Source organism: Mus musculus, chromosome 8 (assembly GCF_000001635.26).
Source record: "Mus musculus strain C57BL/6J chromosome 8, GRCm38.p6 C57BL/6J".
In the NCBI taxonomy this organism is placed as follows: domain Eukaryota; kingdom Metazoa; phylum Chordata; class Mammalia; order Rodentia; family Muridae; genus Mus; species Mus musculus.
In genome coordinates this window covers 31,366,086-31,390,695 of record NC_000074.6, presented here as the reverse complement: position 1 = coordinate 31,390,695, position 24,610 = coordinate 31,366,086, and the positions used below count along the sequence as shown (strand labels likewise).

The following is a 24,610-nucleotide window of genomic DNA, read 5'->3' as shown; positions in this document are numbered from 1 at the left end:
ATCGGTGGGCTTGGTGGAGACCAGGCAGTCTACACCACGTGGGGATAACTGGGAAGCAATGTCTGCTTGTTCCCTCAGGAACTCTGCTGCCCATCATTCCTGAAGCATCAATGATGTGATTCGCCACCTCATAGACATCTCACAGGACTGACTCCTAATAATTCAAGGGAATTCCCATGAGAACACTGCAAACTTAGAATGCCAGGAAGGCCCCACACCCACAGACTCCTTTCTCTCTAAGTCTGACTTTGGGGTTATACTAAGGAATGAAAAGTCTGTTCTGTTGTGGAGAAACTGTCACTTCTAATTTGTTTTCATGCACAGATCGATGGGAGGGTTTGGGGACACAGGGAGCTGTGATTTCTCAATCGCTGGGTACTTATAACAGGTTCAGTTATTTTACTTTTGAGGCAACGCAGTGCACTCTTCCCTCGAGCAGATCTCTGTACTCATAAAGCTGTTTTGCTAACAGTGATGGCTAACAAACGGCTTCTGTTTTACCTTCTTGCTGAATATTATCCACAAATCCCTTCCAAGACCTAACCAGTTGCTGAGCTTTTTAAAAGGGCAAGCACTTCGCTTCAAATGCCTAGGCTAAAGCCCCTCTGATGAAAAGACAAAAGTATTTCTTTTGACATAATGATCTGTCCCAGATCTGTCCCAAAGCACACAAGATGGGCAGCTCCAGGGGTTGGGGTTGAGCCTCAGTGGAAAATGGGTCTAACTTAGCTCCCTGCAAACCAATTAGCAGCTCTACATTTGCACAATATTTCTACCCATGCAGAAGAGACCTTGAGTCAAAACTCACAACGTGCACTGCTGATTACCAAGAAGCAGGCTCCAAGAAGATTAGCCGCAAGCCCAGAGGCTCAGATAAGAGAACATACACAGAAGGTTGGACAATGTTCCCAACAGAGAAAATAGTTAAGAGACCACCATGAGGAACCATCAAGGTTTGAGTGTTTCCTTTCCAGAGGACTTGTTTTTTATCACAAAATATTTCATATTAAATTCATATTCTTCCAAGATTATCCATATAACAAAACAATAGCCACTGACATGTAAGGGCTTAGTGAACACAGTGTTTTTCTTGTACAGTATTTCATTTAAAATGGAGAATATCTTTCTGGACTAGGATTCCTTACTCAAATGACATGTCTCTTCAATACTTTTAGCAACACAGACCTCAGGAGACAAAGCTTTCTAAATGATTTGCTTCTTGTTTTATTTTTATTGGTGGGGTGTGTGTGTGTGTGTGTGTGTTTGGGAGGGTGGTTTATATACAGGATGTACACAAAGGCCAGTAAAGGAGTTGGATCTGTAGTTACACACAGTTGTTAGATACCTGCTTGAGGGAAGCTGAACTTGGGTTCTCTTGAAGATAAAGTGCTCATAACCAGTGAGCGGTCTCTCCAGCCCCACGGTTTTGTTTCCATTTTAAGAGCTAGAAGAGGATTAATTTAAAATAAAAATGACAGAGCTGGGTATGCAAGCTGAGATTCGGGAACGTGAGAAGGGTGTGGCCACACATGCTTGGTGGCTCTGAGGCAAGGCCACATAGCGTAAAGCTCTGCGTGGGCTCAGGCTTAGATAGCTGCTCCTGGAAAATAAATTTAGAATGGATTTTCACTGAAGAGTGAGAGGAATAGAAGTGAGGCGCAAACAGAAAAGATTAAACGGATGCTCAAGTAAATAGACTCTACATTCGACTGCAGATGGCTCTGGCTTCTTCTCCAGATCTGCTCAATTTACCCTGTGACCTTAGCAGAGCTGAGTAACCTTGGTCACCATTTCACTAATGGGGAACGCGAGGAAGTGACTCTCTGCTGCCTGTGAAGTGGGCTGCCCAGTGCCCGGCACAGGGTGGTGAGTGACAATTGTCTGTCTGGATGCCTCTGTCTCACAGCAGCCAGATCTCCTGAAGAGCAGACTGCTTATGAGCCGAGAGGCCACGCGGTTAAGTTAGAGCGGCCATGTTTGAGCTCTGAGGACCTGCTTATTGCTGCCAATGGTCAAAAAGAGCTTTGAATTCAGAACAGTGACGCCAGGAAGTAGGCTAGCATAGAAGAGAGCTGCTAAGTAGGTCTTTCCTTACTATTGGTGGCAAATGACAGCCGAAGTCACCAGGCCACTCTTCCTGATGGCTCCTTGGCTTATAATAACTGAGTCACTCTTTAACAAGTTTTGCTGTCATATCACTTGGTTGCCTAGCCTATATTTGGACCTGAAACATTCTTTTTAAGTTTTCTAAATAAGCTTTATTTGATCATTATTTGCAAATACCTCTCCTATGCAAAAAGAATTATATAACCCAGTTTATCCTCAATTCTAATAACTTCAATATTATCTTCTAACTGTGGTAACCTCTGACTATACCAGAATAGAAGTAATTTCACGAACACCAACTGTCCAGTGAACATTGTCTGAATAGCTGGTTGTCTACCAGGTGGTATAGGAACATTATCGTACATGGTTGTCAGTCATAATTACTAAAGAGTAAATGCAATTAGTCTCTCTACCTTGAGCTGGGAAGAACAGAAGGAAATTGTCCCATCGGGCACATTCAGTGTGGACCCATGATGTGTGTGGCATTAGGTATATAAACAAACCCACTGCCGGCAAGCGTTTTCTTCTAATTTTAAGGTTTAATTAGCAGACAAAGCACTAAGTTTCACTGTGGCCATTTCAAATATAATTTCTTACCTCCTGCCCCTCCCCCTGTTCTTCCACCATATCCAATGGCTTCTTACCTGCTTCTACATCTCATGTGTTCAATTACCTCCTCCCTCACCTGGTTCCCTTCTGGTTCCCTGATCTATAATGTTATAGATATAGATCAATATAGATAGATATAGATATATAGATATAGATGTGTGTGTCATATATACACACATATGTATGATTATATATTTCATAAATATAAAACTATATATACATATACATGTGTGTATATATGTATATATGTGTATGTGTGTATATATATGTACATATATGTGTATATATATGCATATAAAGCTAGGACTGACCTATGAGAGTATATTATGCTGTATTTGTCTGAGTCTGGGTAACCTTCATAAGATATTTCTTCCAGATCCATCCATTTTTCCTGTAGAGTTCGTATTACCGTTTATCTTTGTGGTTGAATAAAATTTCACTGCATATAGAATTCCACTGTACACTTTTATTAGCCATTCACCTACTAGTGGACATCTGGGTTGATCCCATTTCCTACACGGTGTGAATAGGGCAGCAATACATGTGGATGCACAGCTATCTCTATGGTGATATACATACTCTGCTAGGGATATGCCCAAATTGTCCACAAGTACTTTTTATGTCTTTCTTTGACTTCTCCTAAATATCTTCTGGTTTTAATCAGTGTCACCAAGAGATTATACTCATATTGCTAACACTGGCACAAGACCGAATTAGCTTTAGCTAGAGACTTTCAGTAGGTCCTCAAATGACTCCTTTCCCCAAGCAAATTTTGAAGCAGTTGAGAAGACACCGGGGAAAGGCTAGTGGGGGAGAGGAGCAGAAAAACAAGCTCCTCCTACATTAGCCTCGAGTCTAAGCCTGGTCCCTAAGCAAGGCTCCACCTCACAGACTTAACTCCTGGCATTCTGTCCCCATGATTCCCTGGCATCTGCTTTTGGTCTGCCTGGATTAGCTTTTCTCACTCCCATCTTGAGCCACACAGCCTTGAGTTTTGTAGGAGTAGACGGTTGATTAAAAAGCCTGATGTGGTGGCACAGAGTTGTTAACCCCAGCACTCCCATGGCAAGATGGGAGTCACAGATAGGATGATTGCCTAAATGTTCATGGGTCACCTAGCCTAGAGTACAGAGCACAGCATAACGGAGTGAGACAGAGCACACTTCAACAAAGGGAAAGGAAAAGACCGACCCCCCAACGTTATCCTCTGGTCTACACATATGCACCATGTCATGCATTTACCCACATTCATACATACCACATACAATGATGATGATGACTTAAGTGCTTTTAAAAAAATTTTTTAAAGTCCACTCAAAGCCATAGCTGTCCTATGGCGAGAATTCTGGAATTTTGGTCTCCTTAAAAGCACAGAAATATTATAAGAATGTGCTTTCATTTAAATCTCAGATGTGGGGATGTGGGGCTGTTTCAGTTATCCACAGCAGCTAGCGATGATTTGCCTCACGCTCTAGCAGAGGCGTGGTTTTGCCAGCTGCAGAGAGTTTCTGCAATTGTGTGACATGTGGAATCCTGGGAACTTTTCAGAGGGTGTAGAAATGCTAAAGCCCTGCTAGATGTGGTTGGTGGCTATCCAGGAGGGTTGGTTGTGTTTTACTAGTAGTCATGTTTAAAGAAGAAACAAGGAGAAATAAATTAGATTCAGGGATCTCTATCTTCCTTTCATTCTCCCCTCTATTCTTCTTCCTCTCCTATCTAGTGATAGGGGTGAAACCAGGGAGTAAAAGGTGAGAAAAAGAAGAACCCACAAAGCAGCAAAGTGCAGGTACACTATCCAAAATGCTGACCAGCATTTTTGATATACATTGTTCTATACGTCATAAAGCTTCACCCTATGCAGGATTCTTCAGTCATCTAACATCTAAGGCCTCTGCCACAACATAGGACATTTCTCTGAAATAATGTTAGTAAAGAATGAAGAGCAAGTCATAAAATTATACATGCAGCACAGTAGCAACATTTTAAAACCTACACCTGGGAAGACAGCTTTGGATTGAGCCTGGAAAACAGGCAATTTGGGGGTTGGGGTACTGGGGTTCAACAAATACTTTGGATAATGCTTAAATAATTGAAGAAGCCATATTTGCTGTCTCTCCTCAGTAATGCTATACAGACATAGTAACAGAACCACCCCCATTGGTGGCAGTAAGAATCACCCCGCTCCAGAGCCTAGGGGTGCTGGCCGATCTCCAGCAGGGGCCTGACTGCAGACACCCCATGTCTGCCTGATTTGGACTCAAACCCCGAGCCCTGCTGTTGACTCCATATGTCCTCATTTTTATTTTTAAGTCTTTTAAGAGTCTAAGCCTGCTGCATTTTAACAGAAATGTTTTTCCCTTAGAAACTTAGATGACAAATAGAAACACCACTAGACACCGTTGATCCCCCAAGATATGGTATTCTTACAGAGACCTGTTCAAAAACCCATGCCCTGGTATCATTTGAATGGATCCGGATTACCGTTGACACAATTCACAGTTGTGCGAGTTACAATTCTTTCATTCGCAAAGGTTTCATAATGTATTGTAGTCATCTTTAAGCTCTGGGGGGTTTTTGTTTGTTTGTTTGTTTGTTTTTTGTTTTGTTTTATTTATCTTTTTCTTGAAATGTATAGAGGGAATGCACAGATAAGCAGCACTCAGTGTAGGATGCAAACTAATGCCTACTACACAGATTCATTGATTCAAAACATTTCCTGTCTCCAGAATTTACTTCTGCCCAACCAGTTTATCACTGACCTCCAATCTCTGTCTCAATGGGCATGCCCTCTAAAGTGAGGGACAAAGAGTCCAGCATCATTAGTGTGCAACCCTGAGTCCTGGCATCTTTCCTCACACACTAGTGCCTGGCCCCAGGTTTTACAAAACTGTGCACAGCTTCAGAATCATCAGACAAGGCCCAAAGACAAAACCAAGAAAGCTACCTCTGGAGCACGTAAGGTGGAAGGCAAGAGAGTCTGACAGCTGAACAAACTGTGCGGATTCTCCCTTGGGGGGGGGGGTGGATGGGAACTGAAAAGAAGAAAACACAAAAATATGAGCAGCCATGGAGTGAGACCCTAAAGCTTGTTTCCTGGTTCAATGGGAGCAGGAACAAATCTAGAAGAGCTGACAGATGCGGGCTACGTACTAGCAGACAGTGTGCATAAAAACACATGAGCCTTGTCCAAGGGTACACTCTTCTTCCCTCGGGTCTCACTCAGATTCTCTTCAAGGTTAACCAGCTGAACTTGGCCTTGGGAAATGCTTTGTCTCCTTTGAAGCACGTTTTCCATCAACTGCCAATCTTTTTCATATTGTCACATACAGTTGCCCAAGTCTCTGCTCCCTTCTGTGTTGGCTGCAGATCGTTCATCTTCTCCTGTATTGTGTTTACCATGGTGTCTAATAATTATTGTTAGGCTAGACCCAAGATTCTTGCTTTAAATATTCCTTGAGAATAAGGACCTAATATCCACCTCTACCCATAGTGTGCTAGTGAGGTTCTTGGCAGCTAGTAGAAATGTGATAACCCTTAGATGTATTTGCTGGCATTTCTATAATGTAGATACACACGCTATGGAATATTCTCTACCACCACCACTACCCCACCATCAGTTAGAAGGTCCACAAAGGGGAAAAAAAGGGTTGTATCTTCCACAACACTAATCTAGTCCTTAGCGCTCAGAAGTACCCATTAGAGATGTGTTAGAAGCTGGATGCAATTTTAGAGACACCTGACTCTCAGCACCTCCTCATGGACAGTTTGTTCAGCAGCATCAGCTCAAAGAGAGAAGGAGACGTGAGACTACATGAGGCTGTTTTCCTTAAGAAAGGTTCTTTTTAATGACTCTCATTTTGGTCCTGAACCTATGTTGGCATGGTCTGGAATTTAAACAGCATGGGATTGCAGGCCTGGGCACTAGCCCAGTCTCAGGATGGCCAGGATCTCTTGTGAAAAGATGAAGACATCAGCAGTTTCACATATAGCCTCCTAGGAGGAACCCTAGTTTCTGGGGGAACCTAGGACCCATAGCTAGCCGTTTAGAGTGTGGTAGTTAATGTGAATTTGACTGGCTGTAGGGTCACCTAGGAGATTAAACTTCTAGGCAAATCTTAGAAGGCATTTCTAGATTAAGAAGACACATTCGTTGGGATGAATCCCTGCCTGAATCTAGAAGTCAGAGGCATGCCCACATTTCTCATTTCTCTCTCCCTCTCCCTCTCCCTCTCCCTCTCCCTCTCTCGTTTCTCTCCATCTCTCCCTCTGACTCTGTGTTTCTGTCTCTCCCTCTCCCTGTATATTCCTCTCCCTGTATATTCCTCTCCCTGTCTCCCCTCTTTCCCTTTCTCTGTCTCTGTCCCTGTCTGTCTCTCCGTCCCTCCACCTCTTTCCCTTTCTCTCCGTCTCTCCGTCTCTTGCCCTTTCTCCCCGTCTCTCTCTCCCTCCCCATCTCTCCATCTCTCTCCCCATCTCTCTCTCCCTTCCCATCTCTCCGTCTCTCTCTCCCTCCCTCCCCGTCTCTCCGTCTCTCTCTCTCTCCCTCCCTGTCTCTGTCTCTCTCTCCCTCCCCATCTCTGTGTGTCTCTCTGTCTCTGTGTGTCTCTCCCTGTCTCTGTTTGTCTCTCCCTGTCTCTGTTTGTCTCTCCCTGTCTCTGTTTGTCTCTCCCTGTCTCTGTGTGTCTCTCCCTCCCTCTCTCCCTCCCTCCCTCCCTCTCTCCCTCCCTCCCTCCCTCTCCCTCTCTTTCTCTCTCTCTCCCTCTTTCCCTTCTCTCCCTCTTTTTCCCCCTCTCTCTTTATCCCTCTCTCTCTTTCCCTCTCTCTCTTTCCCTCTCTCTCTTTCCCTCTTTCTCTTTCCCTCTCTCTCTTTCCCTCTCTCTCTCTTTCCCTCTCTCTCTTTCCCTCTCTCTCTCTTTCCCTCTCTCTCTCTTTCCCTCTCTCTCTCTTTCCCTCTTTCTCTTCCCCCACCTCTCTCTCACCTTCCTAATTGTGGACACAATGGGACCAGCTGCCTCCTACTCCTGCTGCCATGCCCTCCCCACCATAATGTGTACCCTCAATCTGTATGCTAAAATAAACTCTTCTCACCTGTAAATGGAGGGAACAAGCAATGGAGAGATGGTGTGGTGCTAAGAGCACAGGCCACTCTTGCAGAAGTGGCTCGCAACCATCTCTAATCTACTTTCAGAGGCTCCAACATGCTTCTGTGACCTCCTTGGGCACCAGACATGCAGGTGGTGCACATGTGTACATGTAGGCTAAACACTCATGCAAATAAAATAACTAAAGTTTAACAAGTTGTCTACCTGCTTTTCAGGTTATATTGAAAAACAAATGTGAAAATCAAAACATCTTTGACACCTCTAAAGGAATATTGCTAAAATGCTCTTTAATTTTGCAGGAAGAATTAATACAGTGACTTTTGTTCATTTTCAAGAAGTCAATATTTTGGTTGTGTTTCTGAATTAAATTCAAACAAGCTATTTGCAGACTATTCAAGAGAGATGAAAGGGTGGCGTCCAATAAAGTAAATATTACTTATTTACTTTAAATAAATATTTATTAAATGTTTAAGTAAAATCATTATTTATTTGCTAAAAGTAAGTAAATTTTTTAAAAAATATTATTTATTTATTTATTTATTTATTTGCTAAGCATCTGCTGTGCCACCGAGCATGTGCTGTCACTGAACAAGTTCATCCCAGCCTGAGGAAGCCAAGTCCCCATAGCTTAGGGTTAATAAGAGCCAAGAGAGATCTTCTGCAGAGATTAAGTGCCAAGGCTACATCAGACAAAAAGAGATGTAGAGAGTCCTGGAAATGTCCTGGAACATTAAAAGTAAGAGGTCTTAGAATTCACTGATCTAAGAGCTTTGGATCGGTCACTTTTACTCTTTCCAATGACGAATATCAGTATTTTAATAGTTCTCCAACTGAATGGTTTTATTGGGATATCGCTAAGCTCTGAAGACCCAATAAAAACTAGATAATTACAGAGAAAATTTGTTCTCAGAATTTTACAGATTCAGGTTCATTTGAAAGGGAACCTACTGTGCTCCCTTGCAAAGAGCCCAGAGATTATACAGAGCATTCAGTGCTACATTCAGGACGGTTCAGAGCAAGCTAAAATGGCTAGCCACCCTGACTTCTGGCTTTGAAAACTACTAACTGGATGCCTCATTTAAAAATTCTTATTCCAAGTATCAGTTTCCTCCTGTCTAAAACAGAGAAGGTGTAAAAATGCAAGCACCGTGCCTAGGAAGTTCAAATTGTATCTGTCATCAGCTTTAGTGACTAATATACTGAATAAGACAACAAAGACCCACAGAACACTGTATTGGACTTTCTGTCAGAGAAGTTATTTGACTGACATTTGTGTTATTTGGTGATCCTCTTTCCAATCTAACAAATCATCCGCACGAAGGACTAACCTAACCTGGAAGCCCGAGGGCGGCAAGTCAGCAAATGTTGTCTTCTGCTCCTTTTCTCTTGGAAAAAAAAATTACATATATATATCATTACTTGTCGAAATCCTCCAACACTTGCTCTGGCTGGATCCATAGACAATCTTTCCGACTGTATCTGGCTTTTTCTGACTTTGAAGATGCCAGTGTCATGTTTTTTGTTTGTTTGTTTGCTTGCTTGCTTGCTTTGGTTGTTTTGTTTTGGCCAGTCAGCTTCGGAAAGCTTTGAGCACTGAAATGATTAGAACCAGCTTGGCTCACAGAAAGTCGCTGTCTCAGAAGGAGAACAATAGTCACTGGGTGTATGAGCAGACAAGAGATGTCGGTTTGAAGGTTGTCAACATTCCACTGGATGGGAGACACCTTGGTAAGAGACACAAGACATCGCAAGACATCGCTCCAGAAAAGGCCAGCTCCAGAACAAGCTCAGTGAAAATGGTTCTGAGCAAGCAACGGAAGCAGCTCCTCCAGAAATACAAAGAAGAAAAGCAACATCAAAAACGGAAAGAACAGCAAGAGAAAGCCAAACGTGGAGTGTTCAAAGAGGGTCTCTATGGGCTCGCTGTGCAGGCTTTTTTGTCCCAGACCAGAGGGGTGTGAAAGCTGAACCAGAATAGGCTTTTCCATATACCGGGTGAATGATAAGATCAAAGGCCAAAGAACACAAGGAGCAGACTAAGACTGGTAGCAGGAATGTTCCTTGAGCAACCTACTTTGGCCAAAGACAAATTTCTGAAAAATAAAAAAATAAAAAAACATTAGAGAGAAAAAAATTGTGCAGCCCATGGTTTCCACAGCAGAGAAAGCGACTAGATCAGCAGCTACTCAGAGGGCCAAGCAGATGGCCCAAACACTGTCATCTACCACTAGAAAGCCGGTCACAGGAGCCACTAATGAGAACGGATCAGAAAGAATGGGACCAAGTAGAGGGAGACCTGAACCCCCCCCTCCCCCCAACCCCCAACAAAAAAAGCAGAAGGCAGGCAGGACAAGAAGAAAACTGTGCCTGATCGAACAAGCAAAGCAAAAGGCAGGATGACGAAGGACCAGCGGCAGCTATGAGTCAAATCTCCACCCCAAAGAACTCAATAAAAGACCGCTGCGGCAGGAAGCACAGGCCCACACTGCAGCTCCAGAGACACCAAAGGAAGTTGGCAAAATAGTGAAATAGTGTTTGATGCTGGATTTTTCAGAATCAAGAGACTTGTGTCTTCTACCATAAGGACAGATCCACCCACTTGGGGACGATTGAATAAACTCACCCAGAGAGCACAACAAATGATCTCTGATACCAGGAAGCCATCATCAGCAAAGAATATGTTTCATGCTATGCTTGCTGTGGTTGCTATCTCAGTACTGTCTTCTGAACGTGCCGTTCTCAAAGATTTGGAACACCTATGTCTGCCAGCAAAGTTATGCCTGAGGACAGGGGCCCTTCTAAGACAGAAGACGCTACTGAAGAAACGGGACCCTCAGAGCAGCGAGAGTGAGCATGTTGATGGGATGTTTTCAGATTATCTAGAAAGCAGGTGCAGCCAAGTAGTAGACCCCACCCCTAACCCCACCCTGGTGTCCTGGAGAACAAGATTCAAGCGACTTAGAGCATCCGAATCCTTACCCACATCCTCGAGAACCCACATCCCAGGGACCCCCATACCCAGCTGGGGTGGTCCGTGACAGTTGGCACTTCAACATTGGGCTCAAAGCAGGCGTCTTTGGCTCCTCCTGAATTGTCATCTTCCATCAAGGACAGATTCACCCACTTAGGGACAAAAAAAGAAAAAACAAAAAAAACATCTGCATGTTTCAAAAGTTTTGCAATTCATTGTGGTTTTGAAGAACAATAAATCCTGCTAAATGTCATTCAGTTTTTAAATGATATTTTAAAGATTTTATTTTTATTGCATTTATTTATGCTAATTATTTGGGACTGTGTATCTGCCATGTGTGTGGGGGTGTCCATGGAAGTCAAAGGATGGTGCCAATGTCCCTGAGGAAGTTTCAGGTGGAAGTGAGTTGTCTGCTGTTGGTGCTCAGAAATTCAGGTCCTCTAGATAGAGCAGAAAGTGCACTTAACCACTGTGCCATCTTCTCCAGTCCCAAGAGGCTTCTTTTGAGCATCTTTAAAGCATGGGTTTCATGTCAGCTCCAAAGGATTTTATTCTCTCTCCTTCTAAAACTTCATATTCTCTGAGGACTCCTCATGTCCCTGAAGGAAGCAGGCTAATACTGTGTCATTAGTGAAACTGGCTTTGATCACATAGCTGGCTCTAGGTTAATGCTAAGATCCAAGGAACGCAGTGGACAAGGACAGGACTCTGTGTGCCAAATGGCTCTGCCAGATACATTTCTGAGTTGGGAGAGTAAATAACCCTTCACATAATGTGAGTGTTGAAAAGTAACTTAGAAAGAAACTAAGTGTTATGTGTCCAGGTTACTGTCTAGAATCAGGGGCCCTCTGGTACTGTGGGCACAGTGGGTCAAAGATACAGGAACAAGACATCCATGTGATCTATCTCAGGTGACAGCAATAACCTCCCCAGGTTGACTCACCATCAAAAGTGGAAGCAGAAAAAGAACGCCATTCATGGGACAGAGATACCACTGTTGTCAATAGACTGTCATCTGGTTTGGGATCTGGGTACAACCAGTCAAAAGAAGCAGGCAATTACTAGCACCAACAGAAGTTAAGTTCACAGAATCAGCTGCAAATGTAAGGGTTATTTTAAAAATACATATTATTTTGAATTAAATACAAATGTCATTCATCAACATAAAGCAACAGTTCTACTAAATGTTCACATTTCTGTTGTGAAAAAAATATATATTCTCCAGTCAGCAGTGTCTTCTGTGCATCTTCTAAGACATTTATTTATTGGCTGCATCCTCTGTTCCCCTCTGCCTTTACTTGTCTTTAACCTGACAAGCAGGAAGATGATTCATGAGATCTTGCCAATCATTTAAAAATGTAACTTGGCAGAAGAGTTACAAATGGCCTCCATAAGAAAGGGAGAGCGGGCTGGCAAGATGGCTCCGTGAGTTGGATACTTCCCACCAACCCTGAAAGCCTGAGTTAATCCCCCACAGAACCTGTATTGTAGAAGGAATACACCAACTTCCAAAGTTACCGCCTTTCACTCATACTCCTTGGTACACAAGCACATGCACACATAAGTAAATAAATGTTTAAAAAAAAAAAAGGTTGCAGCTAAAGACAACAATAGCCTTGAAGTCTTTAGGAACTTATTCCACGAAGGGGAGGGGCAGGGGTTAGGGGCAAGGAACTCACATAAGTAGAGAAGAGAGAAGGCACAACACTCTAAGGATAATTTTAAAAACATTTAATATTCTCAAATAGTTGAGCAATGCCAAGTATGCTAAGAGAGCAAACACACATTCTTGTATTGAAAGTAAACAGAATAGCAAGAATGCCTTCTCAGGCTGTCTGGGCTACCGACACAATGTTAACAGATGACAGTGAGATAGGAAGGAATTCAATTTGGATTTTGCATTGGTCTGTTTTGTCAGCAAGCATGATTTTCATTCTGAATTTTACAGAATAAATATTGATAGGTGCATACAGTCCAATAAAGCAGCACCTGGCTTCTCTGGAGTGCTCCCCTTTCCTGGCTATGCAAACACACATTCTTGGGGTGGTTTTCTTAGAGAACAGGAATGTATAGCATTCTGTGGGATTGTGGAGACTAGGTGAATGTGTTTCCACTCATCTAAAAGAGATACAGATGGATCCTGACATTTATGGACTAGTGAGCTTGACATAAAATGCAGGCACATTTCTGGGATAGAATATTAACAGATTAGTTTGTGAATACAGGCTAGGGAACATGGTGAATGCTAGGAAAAGCCAGTATACACATTAAGAGCAAATCATGTTAAAACAGCCAAACACATATACAAACACTTGTACTCACATGTGCATGCACACACATGTATTTATGAACACATACATGCACGCTCACTCATACACACACACGCATGTACTCACATGTGCATGCACACACATACACATGGACAGGCACACACACACACACATACATGCATGCACACCCATACATGCACAGTCACTCACACACATATACACACACACACACATGCTGCACCTGCACACACATACACACATTAGTGAAGCAAATGCTTCAGATGAATTTTGATGGCTGAACAGCCCTTGTTAAAGTTTCTGTGACATCCTTATGGAAGAAATTTAAGTGTATAGAGACATAGACACCAAGGGTGAAATCCAACTTAATGGTGACTATACTTGGCATCTTTCCAAAAGACTATATATTAACATAAGTTAGTGTATTTTGTCTGCATGTGGGAGATGTCTCCCCAGGGTGATCAATAGCAAATGATACCTTCATGATCGGCTATGTGACCTACAAGAAAAGGAGAATTTTAATACATAAAGTGGAAGAATTTTTTAAATTGTTTTTAGGGGAAAGAAAATTAAATTCATGATGCTTTTGAAGCAAAAATAATTTTACTTGGTCAGTTGATCGTTATTAGACAGTTGGAATTGAATATCTTAGAAAATATTTAGAAGTTCTTGAAAATTCTATGAGTTCATTTTGTGACTGGATAGAAGAATTACATCAATGAATTCTAGATGTGTACTATTAAAATCACAGTAGACTGTTTAGTATTTTTTGAAGAAGATATGAAGAGAACTCCAAAGAAACAGAGCAGAGGAATTGGTTGATCTTTAAAGAAAATAAAGCCCTATGCTGCCAAGTACACAATTATAGAAAATATGATGAATATCTGAACAGCAATATGGAAAATCTTCTGGCTTTTCACTGAGTGCTTAACTTTAATGCTGATGTTGTAAGAAAGAATAGAATTTCAAGTGGAGACTTAGATTCTGTTTTTAAAAAATGCATACTAGGCTGGGCAGGATGACACAAGCCTAGACTCATAGCCTTTAGAAGGCTGAAAGCAAGAAAATCAGAAATTTGAGAACTGAAGGCCAGTTCTAGACCATACATTCATTCATAGGTAGATAAATGGATAGATGGATGGAGAGAGGAGAGAGAGAGAGAGAGAGAGAGAGAGAGAGAGAGAGAGAGAGAGAGAGAGAGAGAGAGAGAATATGTTACTGTATGAAACAAAGGGCATGATGGTCCCATCAATTCTGCCCAGGCTTGATTTGTTCTGAAAACCATCATAAGGGGTGTTGACATACTGCAGTGCATTCAGTAGGGTTAGATCAGGGAGATGTGGAGACAAAATGACCTGGCCATATGAACAGATGAAAGGAGTGGAGTCCTTTAGCAGAAGAGGAAGGTTGCAAGGGTGTCTGTCAGTGCCTTCTATAGCCTGAAAGCCAACTTGGTAGAGGAGGGACCTGCTGTGTTCTCACGGGTAAATGCTTTCTGAATTAAATATCATTTGAAGCAAATTATTTCGGTATTATAATAAAGTGAAAGAGGAAATAGTTATTATTTAGTCATAGTATAGCAATAAACTTTGGGGCAGAAACTGGTCCCTGTTTTGAATGTTTGCATATGCATACATACGTGTCCCTATAAACACACATGTATAGCCACATTGAGTTTGCATCGAGTATGCATCTGTGGGCTTTTACTAATTAAAGAGTAGCCCTTATTCTTAAATTTGGAGATGATTGGGTAAGCACTCAGGCCAAAGACAAAAGGAAAAAGTGTTTGTCCTTCTACTTCAGCTTTCTTCCACGAGCAAAGAAAACACCACCAGGGAAGCATTAGAAGCAGATGTCACAGCTCTAGCTTGATCTCTATGGGATTCAGTGGCTGACTGGTCTGATGTTGGTGTGGAACTATGGAAGACGCTGTTGAGAGACGAGTCATTCTCAGACTTCATCGTGCATCAGAGTTCAGGGGTTCATGTGCACCTTGCTGGATTCCATCCTCCATTTCTGGCCAGGCATGCCCAAGCTAGAACTCTGCAAAATCTCTACTTCTAACAGACTCTCAAGTGATGCTCACGATGTTGATCGGAGGAACAACTGTGACTACAGGTCTCCTTGAGTCATAAGTTATCTTGTTTTTAATTTCTCGCCACATGCTAAGAACCCAGGTCCTGGATTCAACAGAAATGACTAGGAGATCTGAATCTCAACAAATTACCCAGTGTTTCCAATGCAAGTGTTCCTCTGAGAAGTACTGACTTAAGCCCCTTGTCCTTTGAGTTCCCAATAGCAACTTTCTTGTATAGCCCCACATTCTCTCTTGCTCTTTGGAGGCTACATTTTGTTTTCTTTTGTTTGTTGATGAGGAAAGATCTCCAACTCAAAATCCCCCTGCCTCAGTCTCTTGAGTTTTGAGATTTCAGTTCTATACCACTACATCTGGTTCCTATACGTATGTTTGATGAAGATAGGACTATAGGGACAAAGCCCTGGATTGACAAATGTAACTACTGATTTTGAGTGTCAGTCTCCAAATTCTATGCTTGCTATTAATAGGTTTAATGAAGGAAACCAGTTAAAGTCTCTTCTATCTAGCACCAGCTTTGATTTGGGGAGTGGTTTCTAAAGGCCATGTGACATACCAATGACCCCTGGACACCAGAGGTGACAAAGCAGCCAGGGAGTGCAGGATCCTGAGCAATGCTGTAAGTATGTCTTTGAGATCAGCAGGGACTTTTTGCTTACATGTCAAGTAGATGGCCTAATTTCCCACCTTCAAAACATTCCCACTCAGCCTATATGGCCTATGACTAGGCATATATCCATCTCCCAGGTCTCTTGCATAGGAAAGAGGAGACACTTCAACTTAATCAAAAAGGGCAGCATTTCCAGCAATAATGGTAGAAGCAAAGGGTTGGCACTGGGTGACAGGTTTATTGTTGGAGAGTTGAGCCTGTAGGAGGTAGTGTTTAGGACAAGAGGTCATCTCCAGAGTTAGGGCACCCAGTCTTGTCCTCTAAAGTACAAAATAAACTCTTCTTAAAATGTGGATCAGTGCTGGCCCCACAGTACACTTACTGGTCCGTGGGAAGCATCTCCAAATTGGTGGGCATCGAGTAATGGATTTTTATCTGAGGTTATGCACTAATAATTAATACCATGAGACACTGAAGCTTACTAGTCATACTCTGCCAACTTTATAATGTATGTAAAATATAACAGAGGGTAAATAGGACATATATGTGTGTGTTGAAATATCATACTAAAACCTATTATTTTGTACTAATATACACTGGTTGCAAAAGAAAAAAAAAGAGAGAGAGAGAGACAGAAGGGATGGCTCACTCCACTGGCTGCTCTTGCACAGGACTTGGGTTCAGTTCCCAGCACCAACAGGGCAGCTCATGACCATCTGTAACTCAGTCTCAGGAAATGGATCCAATGCCTTTTCCTGGCCTCTGTGAGCACACAGTGCACAGACATGCAGGCAAATAGACACACATAAAATAAATCTTTAAAAAAAAAAAAAAAAGAAAGAAATTCACGATGGCCCATTACTTTCTAAATTCAACAAAATGGTTCAAGTTCAATGGTTTCATAAATATATTTAACCCTCCTTCTCCTAAGGAAACTCAGAGTTTGGATACCAGCCCTGTTGCTTGGCAGTTATAGCTTTGGGAAAGGTCAACTTCTATACAATTGAGATAGATAGATAGATAGATAGATAGATAGATAGATAGATAGATAGATAGATAGATAGATAGATAAATTTATTTCTACCTCATATGGTGTTATGAAGATTAAATGGCATAAAATATCCAAAGTAGTTGTAACTATGTCTACATTCTAGAAACTACTCAGTCAGAAACACACAATTTCTTGACGTGGAGTTTTCTAAAATGTCATTTCTCTCCAGGAGTCTTTTCCCACACCATAACCCACTGGTCTCTGGGAAGAATCTCTGAGTGAGCCTAACAACGTCCTATACGGATGTGAAACAGTACCAGGCAACTCACTGTTGCAACAAAACAAAACAAAGTGACCGTTTGTGCTGTCTCATTTCAATGGCAGATCCAAACAGTATCTGTGCCACTTCTCCTTCGGAATTCTAAAAATGTGGAAAGCCCCAGTAATCAAACACCCTAAGAGAATGACTCAGCTGAAAGCCTGGATCTGCTCCAATCTAAGATCTGAGAAGACCTAGCTTATGCCCTGCCTCTGACACACAGGGACTTTCCTCCTGCCTCTGACCTGTGTCTTGTAACTGACCTTCAGCTTCAACTTCACAGCTATGTGGTCAATGTCCCTTGAAATGTCCACTCAGTCTGAATCAATTATTCATCAGCTTCCTAGGTGGTGCTGTGATGCAGTTGCCAAGTATGCCCTAATAAACATCTTGGTTACAGGAATGGGTTCGGTCTGACAATGCTAGAGTTGCATATATCCTTTCCAGGCACTATTATGGGCAATGATCCCCTCACCCCCACCATCACCACCACTTCAATGGTCAGTTAGTTTTACTGGAATGCTGTTGCTCTGTTCCACCTCAGAGAGCTGGAGACTTTTGTAGAATGGACAAATGTAAAATATCTACACAGTCTTGCTTCATGTCCCTCCAAGGGAAATAGGGGTCTGCTTCCAAAATACATGGACTGCAGCATCTTGGAGGCTTTAGTTGGAGAAAGAATAATGGCCTTCCTCCTGGGAAATTCCTGGTGAATTGGCATCATTGGAATTTCTTCAGCCAGCTGTCTTAATGACCCATACACCCCCCCCCCAAGATATCACTGTGTTAATTATATAGACTGAGCATATTTGAGATGATAATAATAGCATTACCCTCTGTTGACATGTCATTTCGGTTTCCTCTTACCTTTTGCACTATATATGCACATTGGAGTGTATGTCTGCGGGTGGGGGGTAGGGTGGTTGTATTCAGGCTCAAAAAAGTCTCCACAGTATATAATCTGTTCATTTTGAGTCAGTTACAGCCTACTCCTTAAATCATTTCCTTAATTGGTTCCTGATCTCCTTACTAATCACTGGCTGATGCACAATACTGCCACCTTCAGGTAGTTCTAGGAAATACCATTTGATAAGGGGGAAAAAATGTTAACATTGGTATGAGGCTGGAGTGAGTACCCACAAGAAATGGACAAAACAATATTTGTTTGCATTGCAAGCTGGGAAAGAAAGGACTGTGCTGTTGGGATGTCCCAACAATTGTGAGGAGGGAATTTTGGTTGTTTTAAGGGAAGCAAAGTAAAAGCAGGCATTTGTGAGAGTTCTTGGGGGTTTCCATGAGAGTGGGATGAGCGTCCCAGCTCCAAATGCTTAAGGAGCTGCTACTCAGAAATGAAATGTCAGCTGGCATAGCTTTCTCACTGTTGGCCACACTGCCTGAGATATGTGTGTTTCTGCGGACGTGCTTTTTGTCACCAAGGTCACTTTGAGGTCCTTCTGCCTCCTGGTTTTCTTTTGTGTCTGAATGTCACCAGTGTTCTTTCTGATGATCCCACATTAGTGTGCAATCAAAAGACATTTTTGTCCCACTCAGTGGGACTGCAAATGAATGGTGCAGCTCACAGAAGCCTAGGAGCATTTTGCTTTGATCTCTAAGTAGCTCAGCCTTCCAATGGCTCTGACTCTATCACGGGCACGTTCTGCTCAAATGTCTGCGAATCGGTGACAGCCATTAAACAAGTTGGAGCAGGCTCTCTGGTTAGGCACTGGCCAGGCAGGCTGGCCAGGAGCAATTCACCTTCAGCATGCTTTCCCCTCTTTCCTGTCCTGTGGAAGGTCAGGGAGCATCAAACCTGCCTCCCAGGCTCCTCCCACTCAGAACAGGTTTAGTGCAGCTACTGCTGTGCCCCAACTCTGGCCATCGGAGAGGATGAGCTTTTATTATTTTCAAATAATCTGTTTATCAAACTGTAAGGTGTTAATTATATTTCTTCCTTTGATGCATAGAAGACGATCAGAAATCCCAATCATCTCCCCCTGTTTTGTTCAGCTCATGCGATGTTACTATAGGTAAACATCTGCTTTCCTGGCTTTCTGTACAAAAGCTGATTTAATATGACCCACGAAATCCAGACTGCTCGAAACTTCCAAGCGACGTTTTTGGCTTCCCTTGATCATTGATCAGCACTGTCCCTGAAAGTGAGTGTTGAGCCAGCCAGCATAATGAGGGGAACAGAGGACCCATGGTCCTGATGGGAAGGGAAGGAACTTTCTACAAAGCAGAAAAGGGGAGACCTCAAGGGAGAAGATCAGGGTTTTGTCTAACCAATTACACTCTCATCGAAGAGTATTTTACACACATATCTGAAGTTCAGCCAAAAACTCGACTTGTTAGCTTTTATATTGACTGCTTTCTGGTCTAAGAATGTGTGTAACAGATAGGAGGGAGGATTACAGAAGGAAGAAACGGGAGAGTGAGAAAGAATTGGAGAGGGGGGAGAGGAGGAGGGAGAGAGGAAGGGAGGGGAGGGAGAGGAAGGAAGGGGAGAAAGGGAGGAAATGGGGAGGGGAAAGGAAGTGGGAGGGAGGAAGCGACAGGAGGGAAAGAGAGAGGGGAAGAGAGAGGGGAGGGAGAGAGAGAAGGAGGAAAGGGGGAGGGGAAAGGAAGTGGGAGGGAGGAAGCGACAGGAGGGAAAGAGAGAGGGGAAGAGAGAGGGGAGGGAGAGAGAGAAGGAGGAAAGGGGGAGAGGGAGGGTATGGGAGAGAGGAAGAGGGAGGGGGAGGGAGAGAGCTTAGTAGAAACTAGTATCTAAGCAGTATGACTGGCTATATGACTCTCTCAAGTCACAACCCCAGCCGCACACAGTGCTGAGACCAAACAACTCGGCCAAATGATCATTGTTTATCTTTTACATAAAAAAAAAAACATAAATCACTGGTTCTCTAATAAAAGAGGATGCTGAAAGGCTATTAGAGAACAGAATATAATCTTATAATGGCAGATAATTAGCTTGAAATATGTCTGGTACAGCAGTTTAGCTGAAGGATTAAAGGCTATTGCAGAGAATTCCAGCAAACCACAGTGCTCACAGTGGCAGGGTGAAATGGTGCAGCAGAGGGGAAGTGTCTTTCTCCCTGTATTACATTTGTCTCAGCATCCTATTCTGAATGCCTAATGTGTTTGCTTAAACTAATGACCACACTGAGTGCACTTAGGAGGCATAGTTTGAAGATTTGCATTTTAAATCTAGCTGACCCAGTCTCTTAATTGTTATCTATGTTCTGCATGAAGGCATTTTCTTTATGTACTGAGGGCTGAGCAGAATACAACACACTCAGGGGCCTTACCCATACAAAATCAAAGGCAGTGACTATGTGTTTGTGTCAACAAGAGCATATGAGATGCCCAGAAAACTGAAGCCAAGAGCTTCTGAATAAGGCATGGAAAGTAGTGCATAAGATCTATTAAGTTGGCACAAGTTTGTGAACCTAGAATCCCAGAGGCTCTGGACAGACAGCCCAAATCCCACCCAAGCTAGTCTGGATTATACAGCAAACAGTATCAAGAAAAAGACAAAATTGACACCAGCAAGAGTACCCATTGTCATCTTATAAATCCACTTAACATGTAATTGTGGCTGAGGTAAGAAACAGTGTCAAGAATAAATATCAAGTAATGGATTGGGGCCAAAGTATTAACTTTGCTATCCTGAGAGGAGTCTTTCATTCATGCGGGCCATTCATTATTCAGTCAGTCAGTCGCATAGTTCACAGACATTTATGGAACACTACAATGAGGCGTCCGAAGACAGAACAATGACAACTCAGAAGTCTTTCATAGTGTCCCCTGTGAGAAGTCAATTCCAGCCGGTGTCAGCAACTGGATTGTGCATGTTTGTGGGCAGGGGAGATGTTTTATCCATGTGACTAAATTCAAGTCACATACCCATTCATGAGTTTCCAGTCTGAGTCTGCAAGACTTTCCTGCATGTTGTTTTATTCCCCTAAAGGATATTATATATTTAAGCTAATTCTTAAACTACATCATAGGCCAGAAGACATTAATGTCTTCAAGCCCTTCAGGACTCCACATTAACAGTTGTCACCCAAACACCTTCCATAACTGATAAGCATAAACTCCTGTCCAGTCTTCATGACCCCATCATAGAAGAAGAGACAAATGGAAGCCACTTTCTGAGCAGAATGCTTTTTTAAATTAATTTTATTTTATTTATTCACTCTACAACCTAGTATCAGCCCCTCTTCTCCCAGTATCAGCCTCTCTTCTCCTCCCAGTATCCCCTTATATAAATCCTGCCCCTATCCACCTTAGAAGCTGAAACTCCCATCGGGGTGTCAGCCCCACACACACAATTCCCTATCCCTCTACCCCTCAACGCTGTGGATCCCACACCCATAAAGGGACAACCTTGTCTGGCCTCAGTGGGAGAGGATGTGCCTAGTCCCAAGGAGAAGGTTTTCTTTTGGCCATTTCTAGTTTCCTAAACTTTCCATGGTTAACAAACATCATTGAAAAGCCTGTGAGGTCGAGATCCCTAGGAGTGGGTAAAGGAAGCGACATTTGTTTGAGGGGTAAGCTTGGACAGAAAAGCCTGGGTTGTAGAGGTGTTGGTTGGGTTATAATGGAGAAAGTGAAATTATTTGAACAAAACCTGAGAACAAGCGCTCAAAAGCACTGCCCACTCCTCAGCCATCACTGAAGGATACTGGCAATTCTGCTGCCTTATGACTTTGCCATCAGGTGTATTTAAGCTCTTCTGCCTCTGCATTCTCAGATGCAACTAAACTTGTCAGATCAAGAGTGCTCTCAACTGACATTCTCTTCCCCTCAGCTGCTGTGCTTTCGACTCACAGATTTCCCTCTTGATGGTCTAAGCTGCCATTATAGCTTGTCTTCAGTTTTCTCATGTGCTCCCTGCCCCTAAACAATAAAGCTGTTTTTGGAGTAATCCATGCACCTAACCACCCCTGCAATATTGAGGAGCACTAGAGAGCTTTACAGCTCTATAGATAGTAATGATAAAACAAAACTTCAGAAATAGCCTCTTCCAGCTTACAGGGCCCGGCATGACGTTAACTTCCAGAGCTGTGACAGCTCTCAGCTCCGAGGACACAATATCCCAGGATTTACGGGTCTAATGAGAATGTAAATTGGAAAGGAGGAAACAAGGGGCACATTTGACCAAAGAAATATGTCTGCGGGTAAATATCTCTGCAATTTGCTCCATTCAGGCATATAACTATTATATAGTCATGGGTTTGGTTTCCTACTATGAAGCCCAAGGACTGAAGGGAAAAGAAAAAGAAGAGGTAAATGGAAGGAAGGAAGGAAGAATTTCCAGAGGGCCTGAATATTGAAGGTGGCGGGCAATTACTAGTATGGGCTTAGTAGTCACCCGCTGACTGGACAGTTATTTATAGCACCGATTCTACACCAGATCTAGGTTTGGTTCTTGAGATGACGCATGGTTTGCTATTTCCTAAACTTCCTGGCAAGGCAAAGAAGATGGAAATCAAATGGCTACAAATGGAGAGCTAAAGAGGCAATGTGGCCCTCCCCCTCCTACAAGGGTTTGCAAAGAAATTGGGGAAGAGAAAACAAGAGTCCTCCTTGTGGGTCTGTGCTTGCAGCTTTTCAACACAACAGGGAAACAGTTCACACAGGCCACATAGGCAGCGAAATGCCGTAGTCAAGGTTACTATTGCTGTGACGAAACACCATGCCCAAAAGCGAGTTGAAGAGGAAAGGATGTATATGGCTCACTCGTTGGTAGTTCATCACTGAAGGAAGTTAGGACAGGAACTCAAAGAGGGCAGGAACCTGGAGACAGGAGCTGATGCAGAGGCCACGGAGAGGTGTTCCTTACCGGCCTGCTTCCGGGTTGGATCATCCAGCTTTCTTAAAGAGCCCAGCCCCAGGGATAGCACCACCCACAAGGGTCAGGGCTTTCCCCAATCAAGCAGTAATTAAGAAAATGTCCTCCTGGCTTACCTCAGCCCACTCTTATTAAGGCATTTTCTTAACTGAGTTCCCCCCTCTCAGATGTCTTTAGCTCTTGTCAAACTATCCAGCCCAAGAAGGTGCATAGAGTTTTAAAGGCTGTAGACCATGGCATCTGAATCATCTCACTTTGGGTGAAGACTGCCTGGTACATACAGGTGCAGGTGGCAAGAATCATCAATCTCCTGAGTGAGGAAGAAGATACAGCTGAGCAGAGTCAAACCCAGTCTCCTACGATAACCCTGATGTGAAAACTCTCATGGCCCTCAAGAAACTTCTCAAAGCATCTGCGCATTGACCTAAAGATATTTTTAATGGATATATTCTTTATTTACATTTCAAATGTTACCCCCCTTTCCTGGTTTCCCCTCCAAAAACCACAACCCCTCCCTTTCCCCCTGCTCACCAGCCCAACCACTCTTGCTTTCTGGCCCTGGCATTCTCCTACACTGGGGCATAGATCCTTCACAGGACCAAGGGCCTCTTCTCCCATTGATATCCAACAAGGCCATCCTCTGCTACATATGCAGCTAGAGCCATGAGTCCCACCAGGTGTACTCTTTGATTAGTGGTTTAGTCCCTGGGAGCTCTGGGGGTACTGGTTAGTTCATATTGTTGTTCCTCCTATGGGGCTGCAAACCCCTTGGACCTTGGGTCCTTTCTCTAGCTCCTTCATTGGGGACCCTGTGCTCAGCCCAAGACCTAAAGATATTTAACCTCAGTTTCACCTCGGACAGTGCCACCTGGGACCTAGATTTTTGCCATAGTATAGATTTGAAAGATATAAAAAACATACAATCTACAGTGTGGGATATGGATAATAGTAGTTTAACCAGACCAATATCAAATTAACTGACAGAAATGACCAAACACGGAAAGAGTACAATTGTGGTTGACAAACTCAATCTGATCCCAATGGGGCTCATATCAGCTGGTGTATGCTGTCCGTTTGGTGGTCCAGTGTTTGAGAGACCTTGGAGATCCAGGTTAATTGAGACTGCTGGTCCTCCTACAGGATCAGCCTTCTCCCCAGCTTCTTTTAGCCTTCCCTAATTCAACAATGAGTCAGCTGTTTCTATCCGTTGCTTGGGTGTAAATACCTGCATCTGACTCTTTGAGCTACTTGTTGGGTCTTTTGGAGGGCAGTCATGATAGGCCCCTTTTTGTGAGTGTTCCATAGCCTCAGTAATAGTGTCAGGCCTTGGGACCTCCCCTTGAGCTGGATCCTACTTTGGTCCTGTCGCTGGACCTTCTTTTCCTCAGGCTCCTCTCCATTTCCGTCCCTGTAATTCTTTCAGACAGGAACAATTATGGGTCAGAGATGTAACTGTGGTGTGGCAACCCCATCCCTCACTCAATGTCCTGTCTTCCTGCTGAAGGTTGGCTCTATAACTTCTCTCTCCCTGCCATCAGGCATTTCATCTAAGGTCCCTCCCTTTGAGTCCTGGGAGTCTTTTACCTCCCAGGTCTCTGGTGCATTCTGCCCCCCTCCCCATTCCCAACCTCCTATTTCCTGAGGTTGTCTGTTACTTTTCTTTCT

General features: G+C 43.1%; 1 long non-coding RNA gene and 1 pseudogene across 1 annotated transcript; one reads left to right on the top strand and one right to left on the bottom strand.

Moving 5' to 3' along the window:
* Positions 1-8,256: 8,256 nt before the first annotated feature.
* 7420700N18Rik (RIKEN cDNA 7420700N18 gene) lies at positions 8,257-22,947 on the bottom strand. The gene is made up of 4 exons (NR_046272.1): positions 22,834-22,947; positions 11,732-11,883; positions 10,836-10,940; positions 8,257-9,643 (listed from the first exon to the last, which is right to left on the bottom strand). It is a non-coding gene; the product is annotated as an RIKEN cDNA 7420700N18 gene (long non-coding RNA).
* Gm19096 (predicted gene, 19096) lies at positions 9,380-10,127 on the top strand (annotated as a pseudogene).
* Positions 22,948-24,610: the final 1,663 nt, after the last annotated feature.